Source organism: Chamaea fasciata, unplaced genomic scaffold (genome assembly GCF_029207755.1).
Source record: "Chamaea fasciata isolate MVZ Bird 193981 ecotype frontalis unplaced genomic scaffold, bChaFas1.0.hap1 SCAF_9, whole genome shotgun sequence".
In the NCBI taxonomy this organism is placed as follows: Eukaryota; Metazoa; Chordata; class Aves; order Passeriformes; family Sylviidae; genus Chamaea; species Chamaea fasciata.
In genome coordinates this window covers 24,524,748-24,552,562 of record NW_027094094.1, presented here as the reverse complement: position 1 = coordinate 24,552,562, position 27,815 = coordinate 24,524,748, and the positions used below count along the sequence as shown (strand labels likewise).

The 27,815-nt window shown below is 37.6% G+C and overlaps 1 protein-coding gene across 1 annotated transcript in view; it reads right to left on the bottom strand.

Annotated features, from left to right (window-relative positions):
- The window catches only part of RET (ret proto-oncogene), a 252,913-nt gene that overhangs the window by 96,590 nt on the left and 128,508 nt on the right, over positions 1-27,815 (bottom strand). Inside the window, exons 4-5 of the mRNA XM_066191532.1 lie at positions 22,210-22,342; positions 21,373-21,450 (exon numbers count right to left, since the gene is read on the bottom strand). The gene's annotated coding sequence lies outside the window, so the exon portion shown is untranslated. The remainder of the gene's footprint in view (positions 1-21,372; positions 21,451-22,209; positions 22,343-27,815) is intronic.

The following is a 27,815-nucleotide window of genomic DNA, read 5'->3' as shown; positions in this document are numbered from 1 at the left end:
AGCAGAAGTACTAAATGATTTTAAAATTCTCTTAAATTATGTGATTCAGATCCCCAAAAGAAAGTGATGTAAAGGGTTCCAAACATGTTGCAAAACCCATTTTGCCTGTTTGAGTGCCTATTTCTACCATACCAGCTCTTTCAGCTCTTGGTAAGTATATGATTTTAAAAACACAATAAAACAAATATAACAGTAAAGACTTCAGTACATTAAAGTTTGGATAGACTTTTAAATATCCAGCAAAGACAGAAGGGCAACAAGAACAGTTTGATTCTTCCTGACTGTCATGCAGGATTAATGTGTTTGACTCAGAGGAATCACACTATTGGAAAGACTGAAATTGCAGCTGGCCATTTTGTAATACCATCATCTTAGTTTAAAGGTCCAAAATGATGAATTGTTCTGAACAATAAATTTAAAAAGAGAAAACTAAAACCAAACAGAAACAACAAACCACCCCAACAAATAAACGGAACTAACCAGAACTAACCAGAACTAACCAAAAACCTCCACCACACTGAGTTGGGGTTTGAATAATAAAAGTGCTCTGGACACAGCACAACTTTTGAGTGACATCTGGGGGACATCAGGCCAGAAAGACTGGAATCTTTATTGTTCCATGAGGTCATGGTGCAGTAAATAACCTGCAAGGACTGAAAAAGATACCAAGGTGTGTTCCTGGATCTGATCTCAGGCATCTTACATCACCATAGCCTTTTTTTCTTTTCTTTTGCATACTGAAGGCTGCTTGCTGAAAGATTTTTTTTCTGGGTCAAGATCAATGTATGAAATCATGCAATCTTTAGACAGTTATAATTATCTAAAAATGAGATATTAAAACCGTTCTGAACATTTAAATGAGAGTAGCTGAAATCGCTTATGTTGCAATGCAGTGTCAATTTTCATTATGTTTTTAATTAAAATGACATTCAGTTCCACTTTTTCCCACTACTGTGATATTCATAGTTATGAAATATAGAATTAGGTAAACAGCACAAACATTTAGCAATTATATTTTCATAAAAGTGAACATATTTACTTTTTCTGCTTATAATTCATCTAGTTAAGAGTCAGAAGGCTCTGCTGGGATGTACTTCTCTAGGAATCAAAACAAGATGCATACTCTTGAGATCACTGCTTCCCATACTTGTACTGCTTGGTTTTTGACTCTACTTCTAGTATTTTTCCTTAGATTTTCTAGCTATGCATTTTAACCTTAAATGTTGATATTACCAGAACATCCAGGATTTCCTTCAACAAAAATTAATTCTTGGTATTATAGGCAGAGGTTGATTTCTCATGTGATTTTGGGAGTGCACTTGAGGAGTGAGAAAGCAAAGTCAGGGAAAAATAATTGCCCACCCCACTGCCACCCAAAAACATACATGCACTCCAAGTTACAGAGATGGGGCAGCAGCTATAAGGACTCTAAGAGCTTTCTGAAGCCAATTTCTAGCAACTAGTTCAGGGACCAGGGATTATTTTAACAACTGGTTTGATTGGTCCAAACGAGCCATTTATATTAATCTTCAGTATCCATACTAAAAGACAAGAAAAACTCAGTAAGACCACTATCAGATGCTCCCTAGAAATAAGAAATCAGCAGTTTGGCAGAGCATTAATTATACCTTCCAGACACAGGACAAGTTTGTGAGGACAAATGATCACTTGAAGTTCTCCAAAGGGTTGCCCAAGAACTTCCTAGAAGCCAGCCTTCCCAGCAAACCTAGAAATTTGACAGAAATATTTGTCTTTTACATCTGGAATTGCTATTTCAGCCCCACTCAGTGCTTGGAAAGTCTGAAGGCTAGATCATTGTCACTACTGCATTTTAGAAAGCTGAATGAATAGCCAGGTATGCAATGAATTATTTTTTGAGGCATGAGGAGTAGGTTTCAAACTCTTACACCTCACCACATCCTTTCTTTAATGTAACCAATAACTTACTCATGCCTTCACCACTCCTCAGTGTAATGCAGTTATCCAGGACACATGCCAATATAATCCTTGTAGCATACACTTAAGAAGCTATGATTCACAAAATACTTCAGATCTTTTACACTGAAATATTTACAACACGTGAAATACTTTTTTGTATCCAGATATTTAAATTCTGCACAATTAAGAAAACCCCTATTATTCTCTTAATACACCTTGTGGAAATGAAGCCTTTCTAAACGTGTCAGTTTTGTAGTGGTAGAAGGCTGCATTTCACACCAATAGGCTGCATCAGTTCCATGCCTTTTTTTCTGAAGCAGTTATTGCTAAGAATTGGTTTGCAAAGTATTTGAACACAGTAAATTACTCAAGCAGGTTCTTGTCAACATGCATTAACACCATTTACAGCTCTGTTTATAAGGCCACTCTCCCTCCACAGCATTTGTATTGAAGTTCATTGTTCTACAAGTTGTATTGATGTTGCTGTGCAAAGTTCAGACTTAGCAAAGCTGCTTATCTGCATACTGCAATACTCTAAGTAGCTGCCTATTGATTTTTCCTTCTCCTTTAAAACCATCCTGCCTTCTTCCAATATTTTCCTTAAATACCCAGTGTAAAGGACTGGAAGTACTACATGGATATTTCAAAGAAACTCATAAAGTCTTAAGACGAGTTAACTCTCCATCAAGAAAAATACATTTCCTTGTGTTTCATGAAAAGTATAAAATAAATTAAATGTCTTAAATTAAATTCCCTTTATTCATTAAAGAAATAAAAATTCAGAAGGGCACTGAGAATTAATATATCATGTTATAATCAATATCACATTAAAATAGTTGATTTTTTTTTCACATGGAAGGAACTTCTAGAACTATAGTAGCCTTAGTATGATTTCTGGGCATAAGCATTTTAAAAGGCACATATTAGAGCCATTCAATTATGAAGACAGACAGCAGTATTTTTGGCAAGACCTTTCTAGGAAGTTATTTAAGATATATTACACATAGGTGCCCAGAGTCCTGTCATATATCTTGAGCATGGACAATATGTCTGCAAGAATGCTGCAGTTTCATGACAGTTTCTCAAATTCTATTCATGGGTTTAATAATCCCCCCATTTTTAAATGATATCAGCTATTTTGGCCTTCAGAGTCCTCATTTTCTCAAAAAGTTAATTTTAAAAAATGGCAGCATAGCTCTTAACAGAGAGAAATCTTTAGAATTATGCTTTCTTAAATGCTCCTCTCAATACCGATCAAAAATCCATGAACGTTCGGACAGAGGAACTCCAGCCCTATGGCTTCTGCTAATTCTAGAGGCAGGCACTTCTCCAACACATTAACCTGCTGTCTTCTTAAGCTTGCAGACAGCTGCTTATGGTTTGATAGCTTACGGTGCATTTATTACCTTCTCATGGATCTTTTTACAGTGTAAGATCAGTGCTGTGTTTGGTTAACTTTCTGAAAGATTTTACTCTAACTGCCAAAATTCTAATCTTGAGCACCACTAGATGACTTGTTCTGTCCAAAAAAGAAGACCAGCGGTGAATATTACTAGCATTTTGTTCCATTATCAGTAGGTAAAATTCATGTCCTTCTGGTGACAGCATGACTCAGTTGTGATTGGTCTTTTGGCCACTTGCTCATGCATGCTTTTGAAAAACAACTGTACAAATTGTTTGTAATGAAATCCAAGCCTGCTGACAGGTTAATTATGAAGCCTCCATTTGGGCCCTTTAAAACTTTCTCCATGATCCTAGGCTGAGTGACTGTGAGCAGATTTATGATTTCAGGTTGAAATTATGCTGAACGCAGGGGTTTTGTATCATTTAATGTGAAACCAAGCAAATCTTCTCAAATTTGGGATGAATTTTACTGTGTACTCTTCCAAAGGTTCAAATATGAAAGTCAAAGAACAGCCAGTAAGAGTAAAAAGAGACATGTGATCACATAAATCTCTGGAGATAAAGTGGTGGTCTTCTAAACAAGTAGAAAGATTCACAAAACTGTAATATTCAAGAGATGCCAACATTGTGTAGCTCACAATTTTTACAGCATTTACTCTTGATTATGCTTAGATGGTGGTTTTGCTTGTGATCTGTTCATCTGCTTCAAATACCCAAAATACTCACTGCATTCTTCTTGTTATTGATGTGATGCCTGGAGTTTTGTTGCTTAAGTGCAGCATGCTTACAGGCTAGGCAAGCACACAGAAGGATATTACTATTTCACACGGCTACAGACCATTAAAGCTGTACTTTTCTCAGGAAAGATGATGGCCCCTTCACCACTGATGTATAACCAGCCATGGAATTAAAAAGCCTGACACAGGAGATGAGATTTTTGAAGGCAGAAAGAAAATGTAGTGATCACACAGTGCAGAGGCAAACCCTGAAGAGAAAGGATATGGGGCATAAAATACAGGAGGAGTCAGAAAACAGCCATAAAGCATATGAGGGTCAGGAAAATCCCAGGAGTGGAAAAAGAAGCTTACCTGGGTGGTGAGAACACTCAAAAATGGTGTCTGTAAAGAGATAAGTACTGCTAGAAAAGGCACACTAGAGAGCTCAAATAGTGATCTTAGCTTCACTTCAGAGGCGTCTGGCAAGAAGTTGCGCAGTATGTACGCATTGTGTCATTTACTTCATCTTGCACAGTATTACTGTGACCAAGGCCTTAATGTGCTACCTAACCCTCATGAATGAGCAGTGATTTCAAATATTTTCTGATTCTTACTAATATTCATGGCACTGATTCTAAAAATTTTTCTTAGCTATGATCTAGTCTTCTGCTGGGAGAGCTACACTAGTATTCTTTTCTGAAGTGGGAGCAATTTATTATTCCTTTCCAATCAAACAGCAAGTAATGAACCCAATTAAAAAAAATCTTTGAACAAGTTTTTTTTCTCTATAAGCTCCTCTAGTGGTTTAGTGTAAAAACAATGAATCTGTAAACATGTCTAACAGAGAACATTTTGATTTGTTCACAAAATGTCTCAACATTATTTTGTATCATGTAAGCAAATATAAATCAAATTTTTCTTTGCTAGTTCTCTTCTACTGGCTAGGGCCAATATAATATTTCCCACCATTGTTTCATTAACCAGACCATATCCAGCTTGATGAAGACATCTCAGATGGCTACTACTGGGAAAAGAACATTAATAATAAAGTAATAACAATCTAATGCTGGTTGCTGACCAAAGGTAGCATTGAGACTATTTTTAAATGCGGATTTGTTAGACTTGTGATGGATTAGCTTGTTGTCTGTGAACTGCTTGATCTCCCAGGTTCAGACATGTTTCTCTAATTAAAAAGTGGATATGAAAGTCAAACATTCTGCATTTGACAAGAGGGGATGATTTTTTGTTAGTTTCTTATTAATGTTGAGAGAAACCATATGGAGATCAGGCTTCTGATTGAGAAGCATTTCATTTTCACCTCCTAGACAAACCACAGTTCAGTCTGGAAGTGATGCAAGTGGTGCTAGTTTTAAAGTTGAACGTTAACAGGAAGAAGAAAAGGAAAAAGTTAAACTGACAAAAATTTTAAACACAGCCCTGAAGAAATCTGCCAAATGTGATATAGTCATAAAAATCAACACCTCATTCAAAAATAATAGATAAAATTTCTGGCTAAACATAGTATTTTCTATTGTATTTCCCCATAACCACCAACTCACATGATGCTGCTTCAGATTTGAAAGCACTTACCAGAGATTTCTTTTACAAGGAGGAACCTTTGATTTTACATGTACTCACCTGGGGCAGCCTAAATAATCCCCTCAGTGAGAGGAACCAGGACATGGGTCCATGGCAAGCAATACCTCCTACAGAAATCGCAGAAAATAAAGAGTACAATGGAGGAAGGCAGCAGCACCCGTGCCAAGCCTATGTATTGACTAGAGAACCAAAAGGTGAATTGCTCAAAAAGAACAGCAGTTAATCTGTGCACTAGGGACAGGGAACCAACTCTGATTTTAGATGTGGGTCTGTTGAAACATGAGAATTGCACAAACTCTTGGTGAGGGAAGGGGGAAGAAGAATTTTGTTAACTCAGATAAACTATACTGGTGGAAAAAGCAAATCTCACAAACATCCACTTACAGTTGTAGACACAAAGTAAAAAATATTTAGGAATGGGTATTATTACAAAAATAGATCTTCTGTGTAATTTATTCATAGTTCATGATTCTGTACTACTGAACATGCTGTGCTGTTTTCTCCCTCTCATCTCTACCTTTTGATTAATAAAATTCCAAAAAGTCTGAGTCGTTATCTCAATGGCAGTCTCAACTTCTAATTACTCTGATCATTTCTGAAATTAAGATACAATTCCTACACTGTTTTGACTCTTTCTTTTCTTTTTTTTTTTCAAACTACCACATGCTGACTCCTTTTATAATTATCTAACACAAGAAAGTATTGGGTTGTTCCCAATTTTATTTGCTGAATGCTGCTTAGAGTTCTAGGGTCACAATCCTAATTTTCTAGCATTGTGGAAGCAAGCCTAGTTTCTGTAATAATCGTTTTCCCTTTGTACTGATTTTACCCAATACTGTGAAATTAGAACAGCTAACAGAACTTCAAAGCTTTTCAGATGAAGCACATGCCTTTTAACTGAGCTTTTATTTTACAGTTTTGCTACTAGCAAAAAACATTTTATTTCTGTGGTCTCTTTCCATAGAAACAATCTATGTTCTTAGTAAATATTCATTTATAAGAAAATAAACCAGCAAAATACAGTTTAAAAGGTTGAATATTTTTTAGGACTATGAAAAAGAAAGCAAGACAAATTAAAATGAAATACAGAAGATATTTCCATCATCTCTGACTTCATAAAGCAGGGGTCCAAAAAGATGCCCTGACCACTTCTCTGTGCACATTTTAATAAACATCCAGCCCCTTTTTGATTGTTTTCACTCTCCCTTCCACCAAAAATAATTGATTTTATTTCCTTATATATGAGAATCATTGAATTCTTATGGCTCATAACTGCAGCATGATCAATACTACAAAATAAGTGTTTCAAGTGTAGATATTTTGCATTGACTCAGTTAAACCATTCTTGATACTTTTCTGGGTTTCACTCAGCATAGCCCTTGCCCTCATTCAAAGCAAACACTGGAGAAATATTAAGACAAATAATTGTGATACTGCAACTACCTCTCATTTCTCAGCATTGTGTCCACCCAGCTAAGAAGTGTAATTAAACACCTATTTCTCCCTCTCATGCACACACACAGAGATATAAATGTATACCAGATTATATTTAATTAGCAATACTTCTATTATCTCACCTATTTCATATGAAGTTTTTCAGCCAAAGATCTTGACTTCCTGAGTCTGCATACAGCGGTTGCCAAAACCTGTGCCCTGATTTCCCCATATCAGCCTTATATAGTGGCATTCTGTAAATGTACTATTGAAATGTAAATGAAAATGTAAATGATTATTGAAACCATCACAGGAAAGAGTCTCTTATTTTTGCAACCAGCATGTCGCCAAATCACAGCTGTGGATTTATAATGCTACTGATTTTATCTATTAGCACCTATAGATTTCATTATTCTACAGAAACAAAGTAAAAGAGTGCAGTCTATGCCATTTCAAGATTATATCCAAGATGGGTATTAAAGAAGCATATCCTAAAATTGTTAACCTCCCAAGGAACCACCTAGTCCCAGGTGCATCCCTTCTTCTACATGAAACATTGTGCACATTCAGGAGTCGCTAGGGATACACCAGGGTGATACTTTTTGGTGGGGAGACTATATGGATGTTTTATCTCTAACATCACAACACAAGCTCCAAGTTGCCAGTTCTGCTCATAGCAGCTTTAGGTCCAACCAGCTATTTCAAACTCCCCCTTGGCTGCAGCTTGGAAAGCATAAGGGAGGACACAGTGAGGCGGAGGATACTCAAAATAAATCTTGGCTGGTGTGGTGGCTGAGGAAAGAGTTACACCACTTTATCGCATACCCTTTGTACAATGTTAAATCTAAATTAATTAAATAAATCAGTTGATGAAATCACCCTATAAATGTGACAGTACATCATAATTCACTGCAGCTGCAAGATCAGGGAGCAGATGGAAGACGTTGGATTTTTCTTTGAGCTGAAGTGCCATTTTGCTGGTCCCATTCTATTTCTTTTAAGATTACTACAAGTGCATGTGTACAAAGGGCCTGATTCTGCAGCTGCTTCGTGCACAGTGCTTCACTGTCGGGAAACTTTCCACAGAAACAAAGCAGCTGCAGAACTATACCTTTCATATTTGGTTCAGTCATAGGAGGAGAATCCTGGCCTGTGTTACATGGGTGAAAATGAGGACAAAAGTTTGCTTTAAGTTTAATTGTAATCCATTAAGTAGTGAAATGATCCTCCCTGTTGTCCTCTCATTATGCCCTGTACATTAAACAGAGTTCTTTTAATAAGGGTAATTGTTTCCTCTGAAGTTCAAGCTTCAGTGCTAGCAAGCAATCTGGATTTTTCTCATGACAAGCAGCGCCTCAAACAGGAAACAACATGCTTTTGGCTGGCTAGAACTTTATATTCTTAATTCACCTTTACACCATGCAAAGGGATCAAGGAGGAAGGGAAAACACGGAATAAAAATATTTTCAAATAGTCAATATGTCCCAGATGAAAACAGAAGTGACTCAGAAATTGCTTTTGGAAAAATTTATAGCAGTGTGTAAGGTGGAGCTCTCAGAGCAGGCTGACCACCTCTGCCACAGGCCATGCAAGTGGATTTGGTGCATGGAGAGCTGCCTGCTGTAAACTGCCAGACTTTGCTCTGTGCTCTATTCTCTGTGTCACGACACAGCGACATGGAAGAACAGGAGGGTGCTATGCAGCTCTTGATCTTTATTTTCATCTTCAGGTTCTCAGGTTTAAAAGAGTCGGTGCAGAACAGTGGACTTGCCTCATCAAAGGAAACAAGCATGAGTGTCATTCCCTGTCCTGACAGGGGACAGCAAGGCTGAAGAATCAAATAGGATTCCTTTGCAGTGGCTTGTAGTCTCACCCAAAAGCATACTGAACACAGTACAAATCTTTCCATGTCGCTGGATTTGCGTTTATGTTGTTTTGTTGGTTTGTTTAATTCTCTCTCAAAATTGTATGAAGCTTTCATCAATAGCAAAGGTAATCTCAGAAACATGAATCAGATGGGAGAGGAAGACAAGGGAATCTGAAAAATGCCTGTGTACCATGCTCCAAAAATGGGAACGATTCCTGTGGAGTCCAGGCTAAGACCACTAGAAGATTGGGAATAATCTTCCCTTCTCACTCAAAGCTGGCCTTAGAAATGAGGATTAACAGTGCAAACATTCTCATGAGCACCTGCCCAAACAGTAACTACTAAAGACAGAGAAAACTCCCCTTGTTTTACTGAGAGAACTGCTTGGTGGTGCAGATGAGCATTGAAGCAGCTTAAGCTGTAGGGGGAGGAGATGAGCATTACTTTCCCCACTGAGGTGCCTGGGCACAGTGACTAAATGGTGCTTCCCAGTTTCCCAGCCTGCAATCATAATGTTCATGCAGACAGAAGCCTGCAATGAGAGGTAGCACATCTATCCTGAGGTGAACAGTTATGGTTAGAGTCAGGCTTAAATTGAAGGGTTTCCAGAGGCCAGTCCAATAGAACAGGGCCAGTGCAGAACTCAAGAAGTTACACTATGTTACTCTACCTTCACATTTCCTCATCTATCATACTCTAAAAGTTTATTTCGAAAGTTTTACGGCTCTGCAGAGCATTATGCCATTTGGATTACCATTCTGTTTTCCTACTCAGTTATTTGTTAAGCATATTTGAAAGCTTAAACTTATAAAACCATTCCTTAAACACTTTTAAGGATCAGAATGACTTTTAATGAACACCATCATTACAACTCCAGAACTACAAACCACAGATCCAGATCATTTTCTTTACTATCAATATTCAGATCTCAGACTTACTAGGTAGTTACAGCCTGTTTATATTAGAGGCTAAATAGTTATTTTGTTTGTCTTAATCATGGTAATCAACAGCCTATTTGAAAAAACCATAGCGCATTGAAGAGAAAATGAAACTGCTTAACAAGAGCAATGTCATTGCCTAGATAAAATGTCTTGATGGTTGCTTCTATAAGAGAATTATAGACTTTATGAGTTCCAGAAAAAAAAAAAAAAATTCCTTCCCAGAATTGTCTTTTCTTTTTTATAGAGGGTTGAGACCAATGCTGGTTTTTTGTTTGCAGCAATAACTTGAAAAGAAGAAGGCGTTGGGATTGAAATAGTTAATATTGACCTGTCAAAATGATGCCCTTTCGTTTTTGATAATGGTTACAAAGGTTTTGAAATCAAACCTTTGGTAGAGGTACAACAGAGAGAAAGAATGGAAATGCTGCAATCAGAAAATGAGCAGAAGCGATTGCTTCCAGCAGTTCATTTCAGCCACAAACCGCAAATGAGAAGGAGCACAACAATGGAACACAAAGGTGACTAATTTAATGAAGGGGGAAAATTAGAGGCTTTGATGCTGTTGAGTTGATATTGGGTAGTTTTTTGGGGGGTGGGGGGTGGTTTGTTTGCAGTTTTGGGGTTTTTTTTATGTGGTGGTTTTATTGGGGTTTTGTTTGTTTGTTTTCTTGGTTGCTTGTTTGTTTGTTGGAGTTTTTACTTGCCTTTTTGTGTGTATGTTTTCTGTCAGGTCTGTCAGGTGACCTATTTATGTGCCAAACCATTACATGTTAGGGTCAGAAGTATAGATAATAAACAAAAAAACCAAAATGCACCATAAATAATACTACATAGAATCAATAAAGTCATCATAGCCAAGAAAAAAAAAAAGCCGCCAGAATGGATCTGCTTCCATTAGAGAATAATCCAAGCAGCCTAATTTAGGTTTGAGTTCAAGACTAGTCCTCAAAAAGCACCAGTGAAAGAACAGAGATATTCAGATTTGATTATATTATCTAAAGTGCATAATGCTACACAACTGTCATGCAGCATGTGAGAGCAAGTTTTGCACAGAAAAAGCAGGTCTTTCCATGTAGATAAATTACTGAAAAGAAGAAAAGCTGGCAGCCAGCTGTGACTGTGGGATCAGGGGAGAGGCTGCTCATTATTAACTTTCTGTCCCTCTCAATACTATAACATAGTAATTCACTCATTGATGATAGGAAATTTCAGAAGTGAATAAACTACCTCAAGAACTGAAGGATAAATTCCCTTCATCACATTTCAATGATGATTTTATCAAAGGGGATATATCTTTCTCTTTAAACCTTTCAGTTGCTTGTGTTGCCATTGTGACACATAGTAATCCTAGAGCACTCTGTCTTTCTTCTACAAAAGTACTGAAAAAATAACAGAAGGGAACTGATAAATCCTGTGCAGTATTTTAGTTCCAGAGCTGTCCTCCTACTCTGGTGTAAAAAAGCTTTATAGTAGGCTTCCTTCATGATTCATAATATTGACTTTAGGTTTTTAAATATCTAATCCAACAGTTTCAAATTAAGCAAAGAACACTCCACCTGATTCGTGAACCATCTTGGTATGATGGATAGCTATTGGCCCATTCGTATAAACTCCAAGCTTTACACAACATAGTTTGAACTCTTAGTCCCCTATCACTGCTAGAAAGGCTATCCTATTAACATTACATACATCTACTCTTCATGGTGACAGAAAAACAACCTGATCATATTTACAGCAAGAGTCACAGCTGTGGGTGTCCCTTGCAAAATGAAATTAGTTTTGATTTTGTGTCATGCCAATGTTCATTAAAGACATGGACTCGAAGAGGGCAAGATCGGACAGAATGATGAATCATTGCAACAACAATAAATGAATATCTTAGCCAGGGTCCACATACCTCTCTCTTCTATTTGACATATATTACATGGTCTTCTTGTAAGGCTGTTGGAATTTGACTCTCTGTCCTTCAAAGAGGAAACTCATGGATTATGAGGATGAAACCATAACCATCTATATAAAAGCATCAAAAAAGCCCTGTTGACCACCTAAATAAAAGTGCCACGCCAATGAATAATATGATAACAGCAAGAAAACCCAACAAAAATTGCACATGGCCCTGCGCATTGCTATTTCTGTTTGAACTTATACTAGAAATAATCTTACTATGAGAACTCAGCTAGCTCTGATAGTAAGTTCTCTGAGAAAGTCTTTAGCTGAATTTGTGAAACAAGTTTGAAATGTTTTATTTTGGAAAAATTACTTCAATATTTTCTGAGAAGCTTAAAACTGAAAATAAAGTAGCCTAAGTTATAAAGTATTTGAGGCAAGGAGCAGTTCTGCTCTGCATCTGCAAAATGTCTGATATGTTACTGGAAAAAGATAAATAATAGAAATTACTATTACCGCTTAACTTCTCAAGCAAAACTGAACATTTTAAAATCCAGCAAAATCTACTTATTTATATGAGGCTAATAACAAAAAAATATGTAATTTATGAAGAGCATAATTTGCTATGTGGACCAGTAATACTGGAAACACTGAGACAGTATTAAAGTTAACATTTATAGGAGCACTGAAGACTATGGGCTAGAGATGTGCACAAATAAGCTTCAGCTTGGCTGCATATATAAAAAAAGTTAGAAGATAAAGTTTAAATAAAATTACAAGGAACTCTATTGGTGTCTTGTTAATTTTCTATCTAGATTATAATTGTGGTAAATATGTTTGGAAACACAGCTTTTCTCTCTCCATGGCTTAAAGAGTATAAGTACTCTGGGTACACAATGAAGGAAATGTCAAAACTTTTCTCACCAAAGGTTCTTTCTCCTATTATTTATCCTTAATTTAATACATATTAGAAGTTCACTATTTGAATGAATAAGCATATTTAGAGGCTATCTTACTGAAATTTTTCTTTTCTTTTTAAAATAAATTTACTAACTTTAATTAAACAGTAATATTTGCTCTTCAGAGCAAACTTGAGATGCAAATTGGATAGCTCTAATTCCTGTGAAACTGGTTGTAATGTGTTTTGGATAAGCAATAAAGTGGGACATTAGGTCATAACTTTCTAGATTTTTTCCTAGTTAATTAGTTTTCTGTCAAGAATTCAGAGTATCTACAGGACTACCAGTTAAAAAACATCTACCCTCAGCAACCACAGATAAGGAAACTCATAAGAAATGGTAGGAAAAGCCATATACACTTATGTTCTGATTCACTTTTTAATTCTTACCAAAATAGCAGCACAGTTCGTTAGTTTCCTTTTACACTGGCCAACTCTTTAAACCACCAGGTGACTTAGAACTTGTCCTGGTTTAGGGCAAATTTGGGAAGAAACTTTCAAATGAGGTCCCTCTAGAAAGCAGATTTAAGCGGTCCCTCCCCCAACAGGTTCGGGAAAAGATTTCCTTGGAGAAAAGTAGAAAAAACTGTATATTTCACAAGCAAAGTATTCACAAGCATAAAAAATAAATAATATTAAACAATAAAACCTCTCACTGTTCTGAAGAGATGGCAGGTTCAGAAAGTCCTTGTGGCAGAAGGTAGCTCGGCTCATTCACTCTCTTATCAGTCCCTCCTGAGCTGGAAAATGCCACGGCCCAAGCCCTGGTAAGCCATAAATGTGAGCTCCCGATATTTTTCTCAATTTTCAGTCCAAAGCAAGTTTAAACAGTTAAAGAAAGGCTTTAAAAATGCACAACCTGAGGAACTTCTCTGCCTCAGCTAGCTAAAAAAAGCTATCTAAAAACCAAAAGAGAGCTCTTTCCCACTTGTCTGTCTGTGCTGCAGACAACACAATCCCAGAAAAAGATGTGGAGAAGCAAGCACAGTTTCTGAAAACAAACTCTGCACCTCTTCTCTCCCCATTCGCTCTCAGAACCAATCTTAAAAAATACAAAACTTAATATCCAACATAAACAGAACAGACAATTAAACATGCAAGCACATAAAGTCACCCCTTAACAGAACTCTAGTTTGTATCTCATCTCAGAGACAAATGGAAGGTCTTTAACTGTACTTTGCTTTCAAATCTGTGTAAAATTTAATGGGCCCTACAGGAAAGATCTGCTTACTCTTTAGCGAGGGTCATGGAAAATCTTTCCTTTTAAAAATCCTGTGCAATTGCATTACAGACACTAAACATGTAGTAAAGATGAAGGGGGGTTTTCCTTACGAGAGAGATGTTACTCAATAGTAGTTTGTGAAACATTGGTTCACATTTATTTCATATCTACAATGTAGAAACATTTCTCAATTTGTGTATAGCTTAAAAAATGAAATTATAGGTAGGATTCATCACTTTAATTTTATGCTGAGAAGGAATAAAATTGCTGAACTTTGTACGCTGAAGGGCTTTGAAAGACGACTGTCACATAGCACAAAAGATAATCTCCCAAACTTGAAGAGGTTTGCAAACATTAAAATGCAGTCAATGCCCAAACAGCATTCACTTCTCTTTCTCCAGAAGTAGAGATGGCAACATTCCAGTTTCTGAACAGCTAATGTTCTCTTCATACCTAATAAGACAAACAGCAAGAGGTAATTGCTACTGCTCAGTAGGGGTGAATGGACTAAACAAGAGGCTGGCTGTACTGAAAGGTGCTGATCCAGCCTAGCCACCTTAATTCATATCTTCTTTTGGCAAATAGGACAGAAAAATCCATTCACAGAATGAGAAACTACTTCAAGCAAGCATGCTGCAGATTCCAACAAACTTTTCACAGCCACTAGGAAATCTCTTTTAGGAATTACAGAACTGGCACAAAAACAACCCTCCAAAAAGTGGGAAAACTGACAAAAGAGGAATATATGATAGCCTCTAGGATGGTTTCACATGCATGCTAATCAGAAATAATTCCACTGAACCCAAGAGATACTTGCAAACATAGGAAAGAAAGTAGGTAGGAAGAGATTAGATTTCTCCTAAGGATGCAGTTACACATTCATTTATCTTGGTGATATTGCATGTTAAATAGGTCTCAGCACACTTCCTTGTCCTGCCAGGTCCTTGGTTCTACCATCCAGGAATACAATGCAAGATGATTCTTAGTGCTGGCCTCTGAAGCATTTATGTAAGCAACTATGTGTATATATATGCTCACACAAAGTTATGTGACACAAAAGAGAAGCTGATCTACTAAAATGATTCTAAAAGGAAATCATACAATCATTACCAATAGAAAATAATTTAGAAAAACAAAACAACCAACAGAAAACCCCCACCAAAACAATCAAGCCCCCCAAACAACAACAATCAACCAAAACCTCCCTCAAAATAGTCTATAGAAAAAAGAAACAAAAACTGTTTTCTACCAAGCAATGGTTAAGCATACTGGGTTTTTTTTAAGATAATCTAAAAATATATGGCTAGCTTCTTCTGACAGGCTACATTTCCAATTTCACACATTTTGTGGGCTTGTGGATCAATGGCTTAGAAATTTCCTTGTTCACTCCAGTCAATTGTGCCCTCTGGCCTTGTTATGCTATGGCTGGGCAGGCACCCAATTCCCAGCTTGCCACCTCCCTGACAGATGTTATTTCCAGGGATGCTGATAGCTTCTAAAGAAAATGTCAAATTAAAAGCACTCGGTAGCGGTCATCTTGCCCAGGAGAAGTTTGAAGGAAACAGAAACTGAAGTGATCTAGCAGTCACCCCACAGCCAAGAAAGCCCGTGAGAGCAGGGAAGAGCTTTCCTGGCAGCCAGAGTGGGTGAGAGACATCCTAGAGAGCCCTTGTCCTACAGCAGCAGCTCCTCACTGCTCTTTGGAGCCATGGGGCACTCCACAGTCCAAGGACTATTTTGAAGGGAGAGGACTTCCAGGCAAAATTACAGCTTTCTTGCTTCAGATAGCTGTGCCAAGGCAGGAAGCCTTCAGCTTGGGGCCCTGAAAGCACATGAGGCTCTCAGGTAAAAGATGAGTTCTTATGACATGTAGGACAGAATCTTGGGAGGCTGAGCCATTCAGGGGTACTTCAGAGCCTTATACCACTGATGAACGGAAGCAATAAGGATACAATTTTCTGAAGAAAAAAACCAACTCAGTCATACAAAGAACCAAACATAACTTAATCTTAAACAGTAATTTAAACTGTACCCAAGGGCCAAACAGGTTTAGGATTTTTATTCCCTATTGTTTAATTCACCAAGAATTAGACTCTGACTTTAAAGTAACCAGGACTGCTATGGTAAATGACTGGTATTCGACCAATTTTTCAAAATTGATACATTGATTAATTGGGTTCCCTTTCACTAAATTACCTGAAAGGCATTGTCATCTTCCTCATAAATCATCACAAGTTCAAAAGGAAATCTTTTAAAAACTTTGTCTTCTCTCTGACGTCAGTGAGGGAAGTCAATTTTTCAACAAGGAGGCAGAGCAGAATCTCTAGCATGGCAGTGAAAGCATACAGTCATAGTGGATCACACACTGAGGAGGAGCCACACTTGGTAATTTTAAATTCAGGAGCAGAAGCCCACACTCTGAGACACTTTCTGATACCACTGTAAACCTCACTGCATTAAGCAAATTCATCAAATTATTGTTGGCAAGGCTCTTCAAACATAACAAAAAAAATGCAGCAGAGAAGACCTGAATGGTGCCAGCAGAGACAATTCAGCACTTGGTTCTGGAGACAACAACCAGTTAGAGGCTATTCAAAACTTCTCTCAGATCCCGTCCAGCTCTTTATAAAGGCACACTATATCTGCCAGTTGGGTCTTTTTATTTTTCTGCTGAGGTGACTCCTACATTTGCCAGCTTGCAAAGATGCAGTGGAATTGATTTTAGTTTCATACTTAATGGCTGTGACACAAGTGGCACCTGCACACTGAGGAGCAGAGCTCCCCCAGCACTGACCTTTGGCCACAGCACTTACGGTTCTAAGTGGATCTTGGCAACCTAGTATTTTGTGGAACGGATTATTACATGATTACTATGGAAATACAGGACACTAGCGGAATATTAGCAAAATAAAATATAAGCCAATAAATACAGTGGTTGCTCGTTGAAATATAATTTCCAGTCAGGGAAATACATGACAGTGCAAGCAAAACAAAACCTAGCCAGTTTCTATCCCCTTTTAAATATTTAGTCTTTGAATCTTTTGGAAAGTTACATTAGCGTTTTTGGATTTAGGGTTTTTTTGGTATTTTTTTTCCCTAGAATATTGCCAGTTCCTTTCCTCCCCTGCACCACCCCAGGATCAAAGCTCTTATTTCTCCCTGACAGCCTACTAGCTGAAATCAAACAATCAGTGTTGATTAAGTTTATAAAAATGGAGTTCCTCATCTTCTAATCAATATTTTTGTTGAATTGCAACACTATAAATTTTCTGGGCCATTTACTTTAGCCCCCTTCCCATAAGAAGTAACCCTTCCCAACTAGTAGTTAGGGATGTAACCTATTCATACATTAAAATGATCTATTACCCAGGTCCCCAGGGTGCTGTTTTCTGTAATAGATGTTTAAGTACCATACCTTATATGCACACACACTCATGCGTATGGATAGATAAATCACTGGTATCTTTTTGAGGTTCATCCCATGAAAACTGCATGTACCCCTTAATCCCTCCCAAAATATTCACCTTTAATTAACCTGAGACACAAATAAACATGCAAATCTGTATTTAAATTGCTTCTGAAATAAAGATGCACCTAAAATCACCGCAGCGTCTGAAAGCCTGGAAGGAAAAAAAAAAAAAAAAGCAGAAGCAAAGGAACAGGAAAATTGTCATGCACTAAACATCCTTTCTCTCACTGATATTCATTTTTTTCACTATTCTTTTCTAGTATTTTTTTCTGTTTACCATACAGAATGAGATTTTTATAAAACTTCACCTTGCCATGATGCTATTCAGCTGTTATTTGAATGGGGATGCTGCAGAAGTCACTGTGTGGCTATTTTTCCAGAAAGATGCATCACATGAAGTACTAAAATTTTGATTACTCTCCCTGCTCCTCCCTTCACCCTGTAAATGAACTCCAGTCCATATTCCATATCACCAGCCTTCCTGACAAATGCAGGATTTCAGTTGTGCTCACAGGAGCATGTCTGTGTACTGTGAAGTGCAAGACAGCTGATGACATATCTACTCTTGAATACTCTGACAAGTACATCAGCAGACTACCAGTTTTAGCACGTGTTAACTGGACAAAGATTGATTCACCATATGTCTTTTGTCCTGTGCCCAACCTATACTTCAAAGGTGCTGATATTGCTGTCTTCATTGCCACATCTGCCCAGTGCCATGACTTCTTTGTGAGTACATCAGTCAGGAAAAGTTATATTAACTCTTCTTCTGAATGTGCTTTAAGATCTGTATGTTAAAAATTAAATTTTTAAAAACTACAAGAACTTATTTTGCACAGCTACAATACTTACAAAAATTTTGCTCAGTAAGCAAAGCTGTTTTTTATGTTGACTCCATTTGATTCAGACACCTGGACAACATGTACTAAGGAAGCCCATGATGGAGAGCCAAAAGTCAGAGGGATCAGCTATTGCAGAAAACATCACTGACTACCAGTGGCAGAACACTTTCTTTTGACCTACAAGTGATGTGCTACGCTCCTGGGCTATCAGTACAGAGAAGACTCTGGTTTTACATTTATCAGAAGCCTCAAAGGTTTCCTCTATCACAGAAGTCACCTCACATCCCATCAGCAGAGCAAAGGGAGAAAGAAATTAGAGGGAAGGAGTCCATGTGTATGCAACAATAGAAGTCAGGACTAAAAGGCTAGGTTTGAGCACCCTGGAATTCATTATATCTTTAAGAACTTAGAATATATGCTCTCCATCCTCACAGAGCCCTCCTCCCCCAATATTTTGGGAGGATTTTGATGTCTTTTGATTGGTTTTGGTGAATATGCAATAAATTAGCAATAGCTCAGTTAAAATATACTGGACAGTATAAGGAATATGTTGGGAATATGCAAAATAGGTGTTTAAACAGCTTAGACAAAATCATGAATCAGCTTTTACAGGAAAGTGTTTCACTTAGCACTCTTGATTATTCTGGTTTTAGAGTATTGAGTGTTAAGATTAACTCACGCGCAAGTAACTATAATTTTCTAAATTACAGAGTACAACCACATGAGAAAGTGCTGTATTTCATGTCTATGGATGAAGAAAGTACCCTAAAATACATACAACACTAAAATTCTTATCACAGGACTCAATCCTTAACAAACACCTGAAACAACTGTGACAGCAGAGTAACTGTAGGCACTGGAGAAGTTAATATTGCAAGGAGTGTTTTATACCACGTAGGAAAGCATTCTTAGAACTTTATAAATCCTTTAAAACATTCCAAAAAAGGAGGCGGTAGGAGGCACAGGAACAGGTGCCTTCAAATATATTTCCATACATTTTCCTTCTTGAGACCTGTCTGATTTAGGCTGTGGGTGTGTTAGATTGCACGTATCCTAAGAAGAAAGAATAGAGAAACTTTGTGAAGAAGGAATTGAATGTGCCTTGAAACATTTAGAGATTCCACATATTTCAGTTCTAAAACTTTCTCCTTTGCACTCCACACACATATACAGGCCACACATATGACTGGCACAGAAGTAATCATAATAACATTGTGATATATTTACTTGCATTTTGGTGCCTGTTAGGGTAATGGTCACTTTGGTTTTATGTTTTTAAGCTCTCTTATGATAGAGCATTACTGAAAACTGCATCTTGCCTTCAGAATACACATTTAAGGAAATATGAAGCTCAAAACCGACAAAAAATAGCCTGTTCAAGTGAAAAAACCAGAAACAGCATATTTAAGAAATGGCATGCACAAGTGTCAGCAGCAGACCAGAGCCAAGGAAAGTTAGGTTGTTATGAGTTTATACATTTGTGGCTAAGAGGAATGTTTAAATGACTAGCTACAATACATAAGTAAAAGAGTTAAGGATTAGAATTATATTTAAATACAAAACACGGCCTTAGAGTCACATCAATTAAACTACAATGGAATTATTTGGAAAGATGTAGTACTGAGTGTGCCCTTGCTGACCTCACTGTTCAGATTGACTTCCATACAGCAGGATTAGACTTCTCCCAGTAATCTCTTCATTGGCCACCAAAGAAAGGCTTCTGATTTATATATACAAACATTCCCATGCATAAACAAGTGTGCAAACACCCCCCGACACACACACGTGTTTGTGAAAAACAGAATGAAGGTAAGACTTCCCTTGCTGCTGTAAACTAGCACAGCCACAAAAATATTGAATACTTCCAAGGCTTGAATGCTTGAACCACATTATCATCCTGGAAAGTAAATCTTATGGAAACTGCTATTGCATGATTAACTAGTGTCTAAATCCCTGCAGGAAAGCAAAACAATTATTCTCAACCATAGCACAGTTAGTGTATTTGTATTAATGGGAGGGAAGGAGAGGACAATCCACAGAGCCTTCTAATGGGCAGCCACAATAAAAAAATACCCCAACAAATTAAGTTAGTGCATTTTTGTTGCTCTCTCAAAAGCTGTAAAATTCCTGCTCTGGACACTGCAAGACACAAAAGCAAGACTAACTCTACTTTTGCTTTTGGCACTGCAGTCACGAAGCAGCAATAGCAAATCGAGGGAAGTCAGAACACTGAGGCACACACAGCTGGGTAGCTGAACGAGCAGAGCAGATACTGGCAGGATGAAAAGAAACTACCAAGAAATGGTATTTGTACTATTTGTATCCGTGTCCATGAATGGTTAGTTCACAAGCCAAAAAGGAGCCAGTGAAAACCATGGCCCAGAGCACTGGTCCTCAGTCCCTCTGGGTTGTGACCGGAAAATTCAATGGCAGCTTCAGAGCTATTTAAAGCATATAGTCCATACAAATAAAAGACAAATAGCATTTCAGCATAGCAGGTGGTCCACTATCAACTCTGATCTATAGCTGTTTCAACACAGCTCCTTATTGCTTATTTGTAAAGAAACACCTCATTAATAATAAGAGAATGAAAATAATGGATAAAGATATGCATATAAATTTAGTCTACATGAAGCTAGGTTGCTACAATTTAAAACTGCATTTGATGTAATTTAATTAGAAATATTGATTAAAATGTAGCCAGCTCACTGGAAAGATGATGATAATAGGCTAATAATAGCAATTGATTTGGTTTGATAAATGAACCAAAAAGCAAGCTGAAGGTACTTAGATTTTGACCTCTTTAAGGCCCGCATTCCCTTTTCTTCTTTGCTTTATTGAATTTCTGAGATTTGTTCAAAATATTATTAGAATGAAACATCTGAAAAACACATAATTCACAGAAAGATTTGACAACTGCTGCTTCTGATGGCCCATTTTGAAAGGCAGAGTTGTTGGGTCCCTCCCTCACTCCACTCCAGCTTTACTGAATTACATGTAGTGTGTGAGCAGCAGCAAAAGTAATTAAAAATAATGAGGCCTGCTAGGTCTCCTAATTCTATTATCTTTATAGCATCAGGCTTCAAGCAACTCACCAGCAAAACAGCCCAGATGAGAAATCTCCTCTGAAGGTTCAGCGGTTGTTTACAATGCAACAGGATAACCTTTTCAACCTGGAAATAAATAAATAAAATCAGAAGTCTAAAGCAGGAATTAGTGGACATGATTCAAGAAAAAGTAAGGGTTAACTAATTGATACTTGACATAAAAGTATGCTTTTTTTTCTTCACACAGGAAAACCTGAGGTAAGTGAACAAAGTGCCGTAACATTCATTTTTATTATTTCTTTGCAGAAACTCTTATTTCTTCACGGAATAAAATGAAGAGCAGAATGTTGCATATGCTGACTTTCTGTGCTCTATTAATTCCGTGTAAAACCCACAAAAGCTACCTTCAGCTTCAGTGGAACTGACAACATTATTCTAACTCACAGGGTGCTAAAAAGTGGAACTTAAACATAGGTCTAAACTAGGATTGTAACACAGTAGGTCCTTTGTCTCTCCAAAGCTATTAAACACAGAATTCTATTTTATTGCTGTTACACTCTGATACTGTCTCTGAGCAGCAGGAGATGTTTTTTGCAGCTCACTAACACTTAATTCCTTACACGACAAATGAAGCAGCAGAATTTTGGTTCCTAGGTTTAACATTTGCAAAACACCTTTCAGAAGATGATTAAACGTTGTGCAATCTTCCTGTTTCTGCAAGCAATCAAAATCAGTAGCTTCCTGGAAAACTGGGATTAGGTACCCTCCAACTCCAGAGCCTCATTCAACAGCTCGTTTGTGTTCACTCCATCACCAGCTCTCAAGGAGCATCTTTCTCCACTGAGACTGGGGGCACATTTACAGCATCAAAGGTGAAATACTCACTTGTGTGTGCATAGGGGACTGGAGTGAAGAGCTTAAAGTATCGATATTTTTTGTATTCTGCATCACTTGACCTCACTGCAAGCATCCTCAAATCTCCTTTGAATCACAAAGGTGGCCCGATGTCACTAAGAGACTAAAAAAGGAGCTGTTTAAGTTGATGATCACTGTGAGTCACAGTTTAAGCCCATGGAAACCACTCATTATTTCCCTAAATGTTTCCCAAAAACTTGGTTCTGCTGCGACAGAGTTTAGAAGGTTATCCAAACTGGCAGACACTGTTGTAGCAGATATTTCTTGCAGACTTGGGGGGAATAATAAAATTCAAATTAAAAACATTGAAGAAACAGAACCTGTATTTTGCATAAAAATCTAAGAAGTCTAAATTTTTTTAAATTGTTTTAAATGGATTTGATAACAGAAATAAAAAAATCATTTCTCTCATGTATATATTCATGTTTTGGAACATTATATAAAATAATGCCATTGATACTAGATACCATTTATTTTTGCAATTTAAATGGCAAAATCAAAACCCAAAAGTGTACTGCAAAACAGATGAGGGTTTTTTTTCTAATTTTGTGACACCACTGTCATTTATTTGGAGTATTTCAAGCAGCTTCAGGTCTTTCCACAAATTACTCTAAAAGTATATTTTAGGATTTGGGTTTTTTAAAAGATGTTCTTAACAATAAGGAGTTTGTAGGTTTACTCTTTTTATTATTTATTTCTTCTAAGGTTAAGATAATAAGAAAGCATATCTAACAAGTCTGAAAATTATGCTCTTACTTCAACAGCCAAAATTACAGAGAACTTATCTTTCAGGGGCATATCTGTACTTCTGGATCAAGAAGACATGCAGCTAAATTGAGTATGAGGTTGCTTAATTAAGGGATTAGTAGCAATTAAATGACTGCAACCCTATCCATTTCAATACAATAAAAAAGGCAAAAGAAACCCAAAATAAGATCAAAATGTAAAGCTTTGCATGAGAAATTAAAAAAAAAGAAAACCACACACTTTGCTGTTCAATATATAACTTTTCCCATGTTTCCTTTTTTGTACTTCCCACAGCAACAGAAATAGACAAATAATAATAATGCAAATCATATTTATTTCAATAAACAATAGCCTTGGCATTACTTGTTTTCTCCGTGATTTGCTACTATTCTTTCAATGTGTATACCTGATAATTCCAGTATTTCTATAAAATCAGCAAATTCTATACCCCATCTGTTTGGCACATACAGTATATGCACCACCTCTTCAGAAAATATGCCTATTTGCCTCAGTTGTGTTGCCTTCCACGTGTGGACTCCTCATGAAAAGGTAACAGCAAGAGCAAAGGTCAGAGACCAACAAAAGAAATTGAGAAACTTCTCTTACATATTTCTATTAAATAGATAAGCAAAATTGTGAAATTCAGCACAAATGGAAGCAAGGAGGAGTACTGACTATCTGAGATTAATTAATCCTTTGGGATCTGTGCATCCCTTGGAGGAAACGGCTGGAGTTGAGGGGGACCTGCAGGAGATGCTCTCAAATAACTTTGGCATCCAGCAAACACAGTATCATGAGACTTCGACTATCCAGATTCTTGACCCCCTTCTTTAAGAAGTGCAAAACCATGTTTTCCTGGGGCCTCTGCAGAAATCCACCACCTCTTCTATCTTATATCCCCAGTTATCAAACGTAGAGGTTATTTTAGGAGATATTCACACAAAAACCTTCACATGGCTCTCCACGCATCTTTATATAAATGTGGATTTGTTTCCATCTGTTGGGGAAAAACCCAGGCTGGCCTTGGTTGTCATGTGCAAAAGAGCAAAGACAACTCAGAACTATGTGTTTCAAATATCTAAGCAGAGTTGAGCCAAGTTGAAACACAGAATTAATAACTAAAGAATAAAGATCAAAGCATAGGACATGCAAGCAGAATCCTTAATGATTTTAGTGGCAGTTTTGAAGAGAGTAAGTTGAGACTTGCTATGCATTTGGCTTAGCCGAGGCTGTTGTTTACCATCTCATTTTTTTATCCTCAATACCCTCTTCCAGCTGTCTCATATATCGCGCTCATAATTGCTGTGGATTGGAGAACACCGTTCTGTGGCCTGAGTGGAAATGGAAAGCTTAGGAGGAAAGTCACAGATAATTACACTGGTTAGCATTAGTCAGAGCCCAGCGTAGTGCTGGCAGAGAAATGCAAGGAAATATGAAATTGTTTTTCAGTTGAATGCTGGAGAGTTCTGTATGGAATCACAGGGAAGGCACTCAGGGAAAAACACATTAAAAACCTATCAGCATGTTCCAAAGAGAAGCAGCCCATCCCTGCTTCCTTTCTGGGACTCACAACGGAGCACTGGAACTCATAAAGGAAAAATTCAGTAACTTCAGATATAACCACTAAATAAACAAATAAACAACCTCAGTGGAATTTTAAAAAAAAAATCCAAAACAAATTGGGGGGGAGGAAGTGATAGACCCATCTGAATATGTTGATTTAAGCATCAGAAGAAATCAAATCTCACCAGTGCAAGGAAAGACCGTGAAGGAAATGTATGACAGCAGTGAAACAGATCATATATCCACCCTCATTGGGAACTTTCATAGCAATCACCTGCATTGCTTTTTTTTTAATTAAATGCACAAAGTTAATGAGAGGCTTTTGTGAGAGAGAAGCAAAATGACAGAGTACTCAACATGGTTAGTATTTAAGGAAAAGTAATCATTAGGAAATTGATTATAAAGTTATCTTAAACACCATTATAAGCTGCCATGTGGAATGTGGCCTTACCATCTGTTCCCAGTTCTTAGCTCCTACCTTGGGCTGACACTAATGACCACACCACCATAAGGTGGCTGGATCAGGAGCCAGATTCAACAACAAACTGGCCAAGTAAGAAGGAAGGATTGGTTCTCAGGCTGGATGAGGTTCCTTATTCTACTCTTAGGCCATGATCACCCAGAACACAGGAGGAACAGGATGAGCAGCTGGCAGTGGTAGAGACTGTGCATGGAGTGTAGGACTGTCTCTTGCAACAATGCTGCAGAGCTACACCAAGTGGAGCTGGCTGTGTAACCTCAGCCTGGGCACCTGGCCTTCCCCAAGGTACAAGCAGACAAACAGCACTGTGAAACAGGTCCTGACAAACAGGACATGCCCTGACATACGTGCATCAACCGTACATCCTAGAGCACTTCTCAAACCCGCAGGGACAACTACTTCTGTCTCTCTTAGTACAAAAAGCAAAACCAGTCTTTTCAAATTTGTGATAGAATTACAGACAGAGGAAATGGCTAGGCATTTCTCAATTATGCCTTGATAGAAGTTCATTCCCTCTACACACTATCTACTTACTTTCCAGATGGAAATAGATTAAATTAATTGGGTTAAGCATGCTTTGCTAATGGTGCTACAGAAAGGATATCCACAGACCTACAGTTAACAGGTACAACAGCAATGCAAGTGAACCACCTCGACAAAGAACTACACGAAGACCCATTTTTATGGATACTGATTACTTACAGCTCTTTCATGTAAAGAACAGAAAGGGAATATTTTTCTAAGTGGCAACGGCTTCTCATAATCTCCTGTTTTACACTATAGCCAGATGTTTTCTTCTATTATCAGCCTCACTAAGTCACAATTTATCTCTTTGATATGGAGAATCTCAGCTTTGCAAACAGACTCCTACTGTAATTGTTTTCTGGCTCTTACTAGTAGAGATTTTATTTTACTGAGATTACATATGCCAGAAATGGTCATTCTTCTAAAAGTAATTATATACATATTGCCCAAATCCTATACTAATAGACAGCTCAGAAATGTATGCAGTTATGGGAGTCATACTGAAGACAAAGATAGAAAGAAAAGCCAGGTTCCAGTTTCATCTCCAGCATCGCCCAAAAATATTTAGCAAGGATCCTTTCAAGTGGCATCATCAGGAGGCATTCATTAAGCGAAAAACAAATCAAAATATCATTGACAAATGTTTCCTATTGGCTCTAAGACTAGGAGCAGGATTTCTCTGAACATGTGCCTAAAATGTTTTCTTTTTGATGCTGAGGAGATTGGAATTGGCTTCTTTACATGTGATGGGTGTATCTTCATGCCTCGGAGTTTGAGATCTGTTTAACAGAATTAAAGCTTATTTGTTTAATCTAAATGACTATCTTGTTGAAATAGCTCTGCCACTGAGAAGAGCAGATGCTGGAGCTGGCCTTTCTAAAATCAAAGCAAAGTTTTCCATGAAATACAATAATGACTATTTTATCTTGTCTTTAATATCACAAATGTATTTGCTATACTTGATAAAAATTACCTGCTCTATCTCAAACTAAACACCTTAATCTGTCTTCAGCATAAACATGGCAATCACAAAAACCTCTACTAATGTCCTTTGCCTTAGCACACCTTTCAAATCTTACAGAACCTTACAAGATTCCATATCTGAACAAGTAGAACAAACACTGCCATTAATGTATAATGTGCTACTGGAGAATGGGAGATGAAAGTGCTGCTGAAGGTCGCCTGCACAAATGCAACAAAACTCCACTGATCACCCGGCGAGCCTGCACTCAGAATGGTTGAGGGCACCATTCTGGCCCTGGTTTGGTGTGACTGGGTCCTGACTATGCCAGTCATTTCCTCCTCCCTCCTACTTTTCCCATTTGCTGCCACTGGCACACACCCATAACCGTGCCAAGAAGCTGATTCAGCTGAAAATATTACTGGGGAGGAAGAGAAGCAGTGACAAAGCGGGTCAACAGGAGCTGCCTGCAATTAGATTGGCTTAAACTAATCTTGAAACAACACCCTCAGAACCCAAAGAGGCTATTCCTCATTGTTTCTATCAAGATGTGCAGAGAGTCAGCTACCCCATTTAATTGCATAGGCGTAGTGAAAAGCTATGAATGAAAAAGGAAGGAGATAGCTTTGTCTGAAACTTTATAATGCAACCTGGTGCACTGCAGACATAATAAAATTATTCGCTAAGCCAGTCCACACATTAGAAGACCAGCTGCCTAGTGTCTAACTATGAAATTACTCTGCAAATGAAAAGCAGGAATAAAGAGTAGCCAAATGGAAAAATACTTCCTGACCCAGCCAAAGAAAATAATTTACAACAGTTTCCTAGCACAGAGAAAGTAAAAAGGGTATATGCAGAGCACTAGGATGTAGAAACTGAACTTCAGGGTAGTCAGCAAATAATCAGGTATTTGAATGGGTGCTTCAAAGACCCACCCAAAGTTATCAGGGGGAAATAGAGCAAGACCTGTTACACAGTTTAATGACAGAGGATATTCAGTTTCTAGTCTGACGTGTAAGAACAAGCAACTGATATGGTACTGATATTTATATGTAAGTGAAATTAACTGTCTCTCCATATCACTTTTCCTTCAGTGATCCCCACGTTCTTTACGTATTATGTATAACTGTTGCAAACCAAGATTTCTCCGAAGTCAGTAAAAGGACTACTCCGTAATGTTAGTCCACTCATAAATGGAACTTGGAGCATTTTACAGGCATGGAAACAGCCACAGATTTGCCCCATCACATGTCAAAGGCAGACCCTGCGGTATCATTCCTTCTCCAGTGAAATGAATCA